The sequence below is a fragment of the Myotis davidii genome, unplaced genomic scaffold (genome assembly GCF_000327345.1).
Source record: "Myotis davidii unplaced genomic scaffold, ASM32734v1 scaffold880, whole genome shotgun sequence".
Classification (NCBI taxonomy): domain Eukaryota; kingdom Metazoa; phylum Chordata; class Mammalia; order Chiroptera; family Vespertilionidae; genus Myotis; species Myotis davidii.
Window position 1 is genome coordinate 189,415 of NW_006292566.1, and position 11,936 is coordinate 201,350.

At 59.5% G+C, this 11,936-nt stretch overlaps 1 long non-coding RNA gene across 5 annotated transcripts in view; it reads left to right on the forward strand.

Moving 5' to 3' along the window:
* Window positions 1-6: 6 nt before the first annotated feature.
* LOC102752853 overlaps window positions 7-11,936 on the forward strand; it is a 14,610-nt gene continuing 2,680 nt past the window's right edge. For 4 of the 5 annotated variants that reach the window (XR_001514231.1, XR_001514232.1, XR_435779.2 and 1 more), the window contains exons 1-3: window positions 7-164; window positions 6,311-6,496; window positions 9,381-9,510. This is a non-coding gene — a long non-coding RNA (uncharacterized LOC102752853). Of the gene's footprint in view, window positions 165-6,286; window positions 6,497-9,380; window positions 9,511-11,936 lie in introns of all 5 variants that reach the window. The other variant, XR_435780.2, reaches the window with a different exon arrangement.

Sequence of the window (11,936 nt, forward strand, 5' to 3'; positions counted from 1 at the left end):
CAGGTCTAATGAGGACTCAGGTCGCAGGGCCTGGGGGAGCGAGCCCTCCGCGGTGGCCACGGTGACCGCTGGCCACAGGCCCTCACTGTGCACCCCTCCTGCCCCATTTGGGGTCTGGAACTGAGTTCTCTGCCTGAGGAGGGACCGGCCTTCACCTCGAGGAGGTAAGGAGTTCGGGCAGGACATCTTGGAGGTCATGTCCAGAAGGGAAGGAAGTGGGGGGATGTGCTCCGATATGACCACTGGCCAGGAGGCGCTCAGGAGGCCGCAAGGCCACTGGAGGTTGTGGGCGGCCAGGCAGCTCTGGGGGTGCGGGGCAGGGGCAGCCAGTCGTGTCTGGCTGGGGTGTCTGGCTGGGGCTGATACCAGCCAGGCTGAGATTCTGGGCTTTCCCTAGGACAGAGCTGAGAAGGGACCTCTGGTGACCCAAAGGCTGGGGAGCCCGCCCCCCCAACACCTGTCAGTCCCTTCAGGACAGAGCGCCCCTCTCTCCACGCTGTTCCCAGGATCCCTCAGCACCCAGAGCAGAGCCTGGCGCGTGGTGGAGGGACAAAGGGGTGCTCGGGGTCCCTCCCTGGTGTGATTGGCCAGAGGGTCCCAGAGGACCCTCCCCTGGTGCCCTGCCCAGGGTGGAGCAGGCCCAGAAAGAGGCGTCCCTCAGGCCAAAGGCCACGGGCCCAGCAAAGCCCCAGGGCCTCTCTGACCCCTGACATGCTCAGCATTACTGGCCCCGGGACCTGGCAGGCCTGGTGGGGACAGGGCTCCCAAGTCAGCTGGGCAGGTGTGAGGCCTGAAGGTCCTGCAGGGCACCCAGGGCATGACTCTTGGGCTCTGGTTTCTAGTGGGTGCAGGCCAGGGTCTAGGGACTCCAGGGGGGGCTGCTGGGTGAGTGAGGGGACAAGATGGGTTGGAAGCCATGCCTCTTGACCTCCCCTTGGACCCTGGGTAGCCATCCCTCCCACACTTACTAGTCCAGCACCCACCATGTGCTCTGGGCGCTGGGAAGTCATGGGACCCACATGGGGACTCCCTCTCTCATGGCGGTCACCCTCCAGACCGGCCACCAGACACCACGGGGCTCCTGGAAGGAGACAGGGCTTTGCGGGGAGATGGGGCCGGAAAGGGCCACGGGCGACAGGAAGGAGGGTGTTGCAATGGAGAAGCCTCATGTGAGCAGCCTGAGGAGGTGATGGGTCAACAGTGATGGGGCCCGCCTGGTGGGGAGCAGTCAGCTGAGCAGAGCACAGGCAGAGGGGAAGAGCTGCACGTAGAGGTCAGAGGGGAGCCCGCACGGGGCCCTGACTTGTCTCTGAGAGGGAGAGGCCTGGGCAGCATCACTGGACGCTGTGCTGGACGCAGGAGGGAGCGGGAGTGGGCTGGGGGCCTGGCTGAGGCTGGCTGGGCGAGGAGGCTGTGTGGAGCGGTCAGCTTTGGGGCACACTTTGGGGGCAGGGCCAGTAGGGTTTCCGACAATGGGACAAATGGAGGGCGATGGAACCGTCCATACTCAGTAGGGGTCTGTCCAGGATAGCCAGACGATGGCGTGCCATTGGCTGAGACGGACGCGCGGGAGGAAGGCCGGGGAGGAGGCCCAGCTCAGTTTTGGGGTGTGCCATGGAGACGACGCCCAGGGGACTTGCAGTGGCTGTTGAGGGGCAGCAGATGTTGGAACTGGGAGAGGAGGGGACAGAGCCAAGCGGAGATGGCAGGACAGGGCCCCTCGATGCCCAGGGCCACCGTCTCTCTGCCTTGGGCACATGAGGCCACGCTCCTCAGTGCCGTGGGGTTTCCACTCCCAGCAGCACGTGGGCTCCAGGGCAGACCCCGCCCTCTCGTCAGGAGGTCCCACTCCATGCACTTTGACCCTGGAGCACGGGGCAAGGGACTGCACCCCCTCAACACACTGAGGAACCCCAACCTTCAAGGACCCCCCCAGGATTCAAATCTGATGTGCCCTCCTCAACGGTCAGCAGTAGCTCAGTGATGAGACTGGACGCAACCCAGGGCTGGAGCAGAGACTAGAGGAGGCCCAGGGCCTCCCGACCTTAGGAGGTGAAAGATGGTGGGGGACAGAGCGGAGCTGCATGGACCAGAGGCCAGGAGAGGAGTGCTGGGGCCCCGCGAAGAGCGGCTCAAGGAGGGGTGGCTACTGGGACACGGGGTGCCGGGAGCAGTCCCTGGAAAAGGGGCTCTGCACTGACCCCGGCGTGTACCTTCTGGCCCTGCGGAGAGCAGCCCAGACCTGGCGGGGTGAAGTGTAGGAGAGTGGCTCCTACGAGGGGCCAGTGGCGTGGACAGTGGGGAGCTGGTGCGCGGACAGATAGCAGACGGGGAGGTGGAGCGGAAGAGTCTCCCCCTAACCTGAGGGGGGTCTCAGTACACGTGCAGCTGGATGGAAGCGTCTCGTCCTCCCTCGCGCACACACACGCTCTCAGGCCTAGGCGGGTAGAGAGAGAAATGCCAACGGTGACTCCTTGAGGGGAAAGAGCCAAGGGGATGTGCAGGAGGCAGGTCTCGCCACCTGCACAGATGTGCTGTTTAAACAGGAAGCCACCGAGGGCACCCCGGTGCCTGTAAAAACGACAGACAAGCCCTGTGGGGAACGAGGGTCTGATCAGGACTTGTCGGCAACGTGCCAGGCCCTCCTAGAGCTCAGCCATGAGGACGTGCACAACTGACCGCAATGGGCAGAGACCTCAGTCCACGGACCAGGGACGAGGAGGTGCCAGGGACATGTGCCTGTGAAGAGACACCTGTGTCGTGTGGGCGTGCACCTCGAACAACAGTGAGCCAGCGCTGCACACCCACCAGCAGGCCCGGATCCAAACAGTGAGAATGCGCGCCGGCGGGCGGAGCGCAGGAATCGCACTCACGGCTGGCAGGGGGCAGGGGGGCGCTTTGGAAGGCAGGCTGGTGGTTTCTTACAAAACCAGACAGAGTCTCACCACAGGATCCAGTAACCACACTCCTTGAAAGCTTAGTCTAGCCCGGCCAGCGTGGCTCAGTGTTTGAGTGTCGACCTATGAGCCAGGAGGTCAGGGCACAAGCCCAGGTTGTGGGCTCGATCCCCAGTGTGGGGCTTGCAGGAAGCAGCCGATGGATGGTTCTCTCTCATCATCGATATTTCTACCTCTCCCTCTCCCTTCCTCTCGGACATCAATAAAAATGTATTTTAAAAAGAAAGAAAACTTAGGTCCACCTGGAAACGTGCAGGTGAGTGTTCACAGCGGCTTTAGTCGTCATCGCCGGCACTTGGAGGCAGCCGCGCTGTCCTGCCGCACGTGGTGGACAAATAGTGGTCCACCTAGCCTTGGGGTCCGTTCAGTGATACGGAGAAATGAGCTCTGAGGTCCCGAAAGGACCGGAGGAAACGGAGATGCATCTTCATACGCGAAAGAAAACACTGCAAAGGTCACCTAGTGTGTGGTTCCACCTGTGACTCCGGAAACGGCGGGGTGTGGGGACGTGACAGCTCTGGTTGTGGGGTGGGGGGCAGGGGGCAGGTGGTGCACAGAGCGTTTCTGGGGCAGCGAGACAGCTCTGAATGTGGCTAGAATGAGGGACACGTGATGTTAGAGATTCCCTGAAACCCACAAGATGCACCTGAAGAAAGAACTTCGGGAAACCTGCACTTTGGTTGGTAACGATGTGAATACTGGCTCGTCGGTTGTAACAAATGGCCCACGGTCAGGAGATGCTCATAGCAGGAGACCCTGCGTGTGTGCGGGTGGGTTCAGGGGACCGTGTGCTGTCCGCCAACTTCTCTGCACGTGTAAACTGTGAAGTCTGCCGTCGGGGGAAAGCAGCACCCACCTCTTCTAGGGGAAAATGAGGAACTGGACTGTGCTAACACGACTGACTCCTGTCCCTCAGAAAACAGCGAGATAGGAGCGTGAAAGGCGAGCTACAGATGGAGGACGCGCATCAGGTATCCGAACAGCAACAGTGTGTAAAGAACCACAAGCTGATAACAGATAGACAACCCGATAGAAAAAGAAAAAAACAAAAAAGCAACGGGCAGGGGAAGCCAGGCACCCGGCAGCGTGTGGAGGTGGTGTCTGCATTCGTCCTCAGGAGGTGCAGACGGGAGCTGCTCGCCCAGCACACCCGCCAGGACGCTGCGTGGAGATGCTGGGAAGCCGCGTGGTCAGGACAGAGCGATGGAGCGAGCGACCGCCTGGATGGTGAATTGGTACAAGCACTTTGGGAACCGTGTGCCCCGTCCGCGAAAGCTGGTCCCGAGCTGCCCCGGCCAGCGCCACCTCTTCGAGGGACAGACACCCACAGCGCAGTGTCCCCAGGCACCGGGTCAGGTACGAGGATGTGCACGCAGCAGCGCTGACAAGAGCCCCAGATGGAAGGCGCCCGGAGCTTCGCCCCCAGCGCAGTAGCGACGTTAATCATTCATTAACCATTCATCAGATTCACACAACTGGAGGCAACAGGCTTTGAGAAGGACCAAACCCCAGCACACACAGTGGACGTGGAGCTGGGGCTGTGGCTGCTGGCCCTTCTCTCGCCTCTGTCCCTCAGGGAGGAGGGAAGGGGTCCTAATGGTGGCAGTCTCTTCTCTGCCCTGGGCCCCTACCCTGGGCCGGGTGTCACACGGAGGCCCCGAGACCCCCAGCAGCCCAGGAGGAGAGTGTGCTGGCCCCGCCCTCAGCTGCAGCTCTGAGCCTGTGGTTTCCTGGTGCCCCGAGAAGAGGAAAGGTTTGTGGGTGCACAGGGGGCTGGGCTGCAGGGCGGCCTGGGCCGGGGCTGCTCTAGGTGCCGGTGGGAAGTCGTCGTGACAGGTCCTCCCAGGAGGTGGGTGGGGGAACGGCTAAGAAGCTGAGTCATGACTGCTAGGCTGCCCTCCCTGCCCTGCCCTCCAATTGGGCCTGAGTCACCCCACTTAAGCCCTTGGAGCCAGGAGGAAGTGGGGGTGCAGCTCCCTGGGGCCCCAGCCAGAGGCCCAGAACATTAGTTCTGCTGTGGAGGAGGCCATTGAGGGAATTAGCTTCGGGTCAGCTGCCTTGGACGGGGCCTGAGTTTGTGGGGGAGGGTGGGCTGAGAGTGGCTGGCACTGTTAGGGCAGGGAAGGGTGACGGGCACAGGGGGTGGAGCAGGGGGAATGTCAGGTTCGGCTGGTCCAGGAGGGGGCATTCTGGGTGCCCTGCCGGACAGGACCTGGCTTGGCCTCGTGCCCTTCGGTTCTCCCCACAAGGGTCAGCCCCCCCCTCCCTTCCCGCTGTCACTCAGGGCTTCCCCCCCGGGCTACTGCCCCTACCCCTCAGTGCAGCTCTCTGCACGGCAGGGAGACACAGCGTCCAGGCCCACAAGGGCTGGAGCCCAGTCCGCGTGTCCTCTCCACTGGGCCTTGGCCTCTCCCTGAGCCCCAGCCACCAGCGTCCCAATCCTGTGCCCAGTGTGGGGCCAACTCCCGACCAGCAGGGAGCTGCGGCGGGCCTGGCGCTTTTGGGGCATCGAGAGGAGCCCAGGTGCTGCAGGGACACTTGCTTTCTTCAGTCGGTGGGTGGTCCTGCTGAGCTGTGAAGTCACCACCCCCTCAACACCCCCCCCCCCCCCCACCCCCCCCCCCCCCACCACACAGGCACACACGCACACGCACACACTGGTGGATTGTGCTGAGATAGAGACAAAGCTTAGAGGCTTTGAGAACAGAACCATATCTCAGGGCTTCAGTTTAGATGCTGATGAAAAGGAGACCAGGGTCTTAGTGGCTCACAAGCCCTCTGGAGTAGGCACCCCAGGGCCAAGGATTGAGCTCAGAGCCATGGCCTTCCTCCATCATGGCTGCCCTTGGGAAGTGGTTCGGGGGGTCTGGCAGCCACATGGGGAACCCCAGGAAAGCCTGAGGCAGACATAGACTTGGTCAGGCTGTGGGGGGCCCGGGAGGGCATAGCTGCCTCTACCCCAATTCACTGGGGAGACAAACCGGGCATGCAGGGAACCCCTCTTAGGGGCCCCACGAGGCCTGAAGCCTGAAGTGTGGGGGGTGTTGGGGCTCAGGGGGTACATTGTGGTGGCGGGTTTGAGGTTGGGTGAGCTGCACAGAGCTCTCGAGGTGCAGCCCGGCCCCTGCCCTTGGGGTCTGTGTCCTGCATTTTCTGCCACTTGGCAACAGGCTCAGGTGCGAGCACAGCCTGCCCTGCTCTGAGCGATGGAGGACAGAGGTGCCCGAGGCGAGTGCAGATGAGGGGAGGATGGGGCAGCCATGGGGCGTTAACTCGGCCAGTCGTGGTGCCCATCTACTTGGTCAAACGTTCTGGGGGTTTCTGTGAAGGTGACCTTCACATGTGATTGACAGTTCCAGTCAGCAGGCTTGGACTGAAGCAGATCGCCCTCCATCGCATGGTGGGCCTCAGCCAGTCAGCTTCAGCCTTGAGAAAAGACTGAGATCCGCGAGGGCGAAGGAATTCTACCTCCAGACGCCTTCTGACTGGAGCTGCAACCTCAGCTTCCTGGGGCTCCAGCCAGCAGGACCCACAGTCACGTGAGCCAATCCCTTCAAATTATCTCTCTAGATGATGGATGTTGGATGGTAAGAGGGATGGATGATGGATGATGGATGATAGATGGATGGACGGATGGGTGGATGGACAGATGGATGAATAGATGAAAGGAAAGATAGATGGATAGAAGGTGTATAGGTGGTGGGTTGGTGGATAGAGAGATGGTGGAAGGATGGATGGGAGATGTATGTATGTATGGATGGATGGATGGATGATGGATAGAAAGAGGGATAGAATATGGATAGATGGATGGATGGGTAGATGGATGGATGGATGGATGGTGGATAGAAAGAGGGATGGATAGAAAGAGGGATGGATGGATGGATGGATAGACGGATGGATGATGGGTAGATGGAAGGATGAATGGACAGACAGACAGACAGATAAGCACACTGTCTCACTGGAGAATCCTGACTGATACAGGCAGGTACAGGAAAGGCTTCCCTGAGAGGTGCTGTTGGGGGTTGTGAGCCAGGCAGGTGGTGGTGGCCAAACAGAGGGGTGTTGGTGACTGTTCGGGGTACTCGGGGAGGAGTGCTGGGTGAAGGCCTCTGCAGGTGGAGGTGGCTGAGGTTGGTGTGCAGGCCCTGGGTGAGGGCCCAGTTACCGCAGGGACATGGACAGAAAGGAGGACGGGGCCCCAACCCCGAGCAGTCTGTCTCCTCAGTGTGACACGTGGAAGAGGATGGACCTGAACTTGGATCATCCTGAAGAATGGGAACGAGGGAGTGACGACATTCTAGGAAGTGGTGGGCACGGGGAGGTGAGGAAGAGGAGTGAGTCACTGGGCAAACAGTGCTGCCTGCCAGAGCCCTGTGGCTGCTGTGACGAAGGACCGCAGGTGGAGTGGCTAAAACAACACGGCGTCATCCTCCTGTGGTCTGGAGGCCAGACGTCCGCTATCGGCCACCCAGCCGGAACCAAGGTGCTGCTGGCCGGTCCTTCCGGAGGCTCCAGGGCAGACCCCACCTCCTGCCTTTCCAGCTCCCAGGGATGCTGCGTCCTGTCCCTGCGGTGCCTCTCTGACTCCCCCTCGACCCCGCCTGCCTCCTTTTCCCAGGGACCCCTGTGATTCCATGGGTCCCACCGGGTCACCCAGGGTCCTCCTGCCTCTCAGGGTCCACAGCCATATCTGCAAAACCCCCTTTGCCCTGTGAGGTCACATGGGCACAGGCCTGGGGGTCGAACGTAATGTTCTCGACACAGAGAACATTAGGGAGAGGACAGGACTTCAGTTGGGGGCCCAGAGCGTGGGCGGTGCCGGTGGCTGGACCGCAGAGAGAGCTGTCCCCAAGGACATTGTACATCTGGGCAAAGTCAGGACAAGGCCAAGGGAGGGAGAGGGATGGAGTCAGCTGCCAGAGCCTGGCCTGGAACCTGCACAAAGGCCAGGGCAGGTGGGCAGGGTGAGAGGCGGGGAGGGGCAGGCATCCGGAGCCCAGCATCCGAGGAGGACACCAGGGGTTAAGCGGAGGGGCTGGGGTAGGATGGGTGGGTGCTGGACTTGGGGAGGCTGGCAGGGCTGTGGGAGGGGAGGCCGTGGGGCTGGTTGAGTGAGCTGGGCCCCGGGGACGGGTGAGTTGCCGGGCCAGGCAGCCCGTGGGGTCGGATTGCTCTGCCGACTCACCCGGCCGGTCCCCTGGTGGCCTGTTTTGCGAGCGAGCAGGCTCGGTGAGTGTGGGGATTGAGCAATGCGGTAGCCTTGCCTAAGTGCTCCCAGGCCCTGCAAGTGTCCACAGAACAAAGGCACGGCTTGTGCCTTGGCAGCTGGAGGCCCCTGGGGAGAGGGCACCACCCACACCTCTGCACTCACCTCACCCGCTGCGGCCACAGCTGACCTCCACACCGCACAGGCCGGGCCATCTCGCCTCCGTGCCGTGCCTCGACCCAGAGATGTCCTTGCAGAGCCACGGGAAGGGGGTGCCCACATCACTGGCCCCCAGAGGGCAGGCCCGGCAACCCTGTCCCGACCTCTCGGAGGGGGTGCAGAGGTGTGCCCGTGAGCCCAGGGGAGGCCTCCACTCCCGGGCGAACCTGCTCTGCCTCGGCTCCCGGAACTGACCTTATCAGTCTCCCCGCAGCCTCCCCACCCTCCGCCCACGGCCACGCGGGCCTGTTCCCAGGGGTGGGCCCGTGGCTGGCCGGCAGTGCCAGCTCCCCCGTGGCACCCAGCCCCTCCCGGGCAGCTGGAGAAACGGGTTGGGGGCTCTGACGCCCCCCTCTTTGGAGCAGTGACTCAGAGGGGCAGGGAGAGGGGTGGGTGGGTCTCACCAGTCTAGTCCTTGGCCGATAAGACCCCTGCATTCCCCAAGGGGAGGCGATCTCCCCTCAACAGTCCACTTAGCTTCTCAATCTGTAGGCCCCACTTTTGGCCTGTAAACCTTCATTTATAAAAGAATATATATAAATTTTTATTGATTTCAGAGAGGGTGGTAGAAATTTCAGTGATGAAAGAGAACCATCGATCAGCTGCCTCCTGCGCGCCCCACACTGGGGATGGAGTCTGCAACCCGGGCCTGTGCCCTGACCGGGAATTGAACCGTGACCTCCTGGTTCATAGTCAACCCCTGAGCCACACTGGCCGGGCTGACTTCTCTTATTCATTTTTTGTAGGATCTGCAATGCTCACTCCTACCTCATTCCTGATGTCAATTCTCTCGTTTCTTTCTGAATAAATCCGACTAGTTTCATTGGTTTTCTGTCTTCTACCTCATAGGTTTCTACTCCTGCATCATCTCCTTCCTCCCTCCCTCCCTCCCTCCCTCCCTTCCTTCTTCTTTTTTCCTCCCTCCTTCCTTCCTTCCTTCCTTCCTTCCTCTCTCTCACTGTAGATCTGATTTGTGTTTCTCTTTTCTGGTTTCCTAGGGTGGGAACCGAGGCAGTTGGTTTGGGAACATCCTCCTGCTCGAACGCAAGCACCAGTGCAGCCGCCCAACAGCCGCGTTCGTTCTCACCAGCTCTGGGCAGACCCAGAGGGTGAGGCAGGTCCTTCGAGGTAAGAAACACCCAAACCTGCAGGGGTTCGGTGTGTTCACTAGCGCCGAACTGACGACCAAACTCTGCGGCTTGAGAAACGCTCCAGAAAACGGCAGTTTTGCAGTTTATGTTGCAGTTAGGATAAAAGCCGAGGCGCGAGGGGGGTCACGTGCAATCCGTGGTGGTAGGTTAAGGGGGCGGAGCAAGCACAGCGGGGAAAGCTCTGGGACTGGATCACGAGTAAACCGGAGAGCCCTGGCCGGTTTGGCTCAGTGGATAGAGTGTTGGCCTGTGGGCTGAAGGATCCCGGGTTCAATTCCTGTCAAGGGCACATGCTAGGTGAACCGGTTAATGCGGATTTTTTCAACAGACAGAGTTACACATATGTTGATATATATGCGATTTGATATGTATGCTATTTTGTTGTATTGACAACAAGCTTCAAAACCTCATATGTCAAATTTTCTGAAGGTGTTAACATCATAGATATTTTGACGCTTAAAAATGTCGAATTTCTAAATGCCAAAAAAAGAGCATTTGTCTTTTGTCCAGTTGATGTGGCACCCATTTTTCTTCCTTTAAAATCGTTCCCATTGCTTGTAAACGATCAGAAATTGTTTGCTGAGCAACGCTTAATCTTTCTGCGAGTTGTTTTTGAGTTTGACGTGCATCTTCATCCAGTAATGCTTGTCATTGTTGGTCTTCAGACTTCTTCGGTTGACCTGAACGTTCTTTGTCTTTCACATCGAAATCACCACCTTTAAAGCGTTTAAACCAGCGTTCACAAGCGTCTTGAGATGGAGCGTGTTCACCATAAGCTTACCGAGGTGTGCGATCACTGTCAGCAGCACTTTTGTTCAAAGTGAAGGAATGAATCAAAACTTCCCCCAAGTGCTCTTTTTTTGGCATTTGAAAATCTGACATTTTTAAGCGTAAAAATATCTGATGGTAACACCTTCAGAAAATTTGACACGAACTTTTGAAGCTTGCTGTCAATACAACAAAATAGCATGCATATCAAATCGCATATATATCATCACATGTGTAACGCCATCTATTGAAAAAAATTCGCATTATTAACCAGTACACCTAGTACCTCGGTTGCAGGCTCCTCCCCGGCCTGGGGCCTGATAGGGGCGCTTGCAGGAGGCAACCAGTTGATGTGTTTCTCTCACATCGATGTTTCTCTGTCTCTCCCTCTCTCTTCCACTCTCTCTAAAAATCAACGGAAAAGTATCCTCGGGTGAGGCTTAACCCGAGAAGCACTTCTTTTCCGGGGGTGGGGAGTTACAGGCATTCCCTGCACATGGGGAAGGTGTGCAGGGAGCAAGACACCAACAGGGGGTGAAACCACACCAGCAGGGGGTCTGGGCGTGTCACTACCTGAGGCCAGTTAGGAGCTCATCCATGAGCGTGTGTTCCAATCCTGCCGGCAGCAGGCCATCCCCAAACCACTGCCCTGTGCCCACCGCAAGCCAGCTGCTTACATGGGCCCGGACGAGGACTCCTGGGGCAGCCGGCAAAGGGAGTAAGAATGCGTGTGATGGTTCCAGGTCACAGGCCATGTGGGCGGGCTCCATCGTGTGGGCAACAGGACACTGGGCAGGAAGAGAGGGTCCACATTCTGAGGCTGACTCCCAGGTCCCCGGGTGCACAGCTCCCGCCGGGTTAGGATGCGCCCTTTTTAATCAGAACAAAGCCATTGCGGTGAACAGAGCAGGATTCGTGTCTTGGAACTGTAGCTGGTCCCTGGTGTCCTGTGTCTGCCCCGACCAAGGGGCCTGCGAGCTCCGGCTCTGGTGGGGTCTCCGACATCTCAAAGGCAGGTCACCGTCCAGGCACAGGACAGGAGGGGACTCTCTTAAGGTAGAGTTTGGCTCGTGTGGAGGAGACTGCAGGCCACGGGGGACTTCCTGCCCTGGCGTGTGTACGTTCATGCCCTCCTGTGTGGTTCCTTCAGTCTCTGAGGTGGGGGGCCTCCCCAGAGCCTGTTGGGGTGCAGCACGTGGCCGCTTTTGCATCCAGTTCTTGGCTGAGGCTGAAATGCGGGGAGTGGCGGGCTGCCCCCTCCCCTGGCGCTCAGGCTGCTCTCCTAGGGGGGTTCCTGTGCCCGGAGCGCTCGGCTCCTGCCGCCTGGGAATGAGGGTGTGTTTTCCCGGTGCGGTTACTCTCAGCTTCTTGCTCCAGGGCCCCTCCAGGGCTCCTCCGTCTCAGTGACCAAGAACCTCTTTTTTTCGGTCTTTTTTAAAAAAATACATTTTTATTGATTTCAGAGAGGAAGGGAGAGGGAGAGGGAGAGAAACATCAGTGGTGAGAGAGAGTCATGGATCGGCTGCCTCCTGCGCGCCCCACACTGCGATGGAGCCCACCCCCCGAGCATGTGCCCTGACCGGATCGAACCTGACCTCCGGGTTCACACGCCGGCCGGGCTGCCCTCATCTCGGT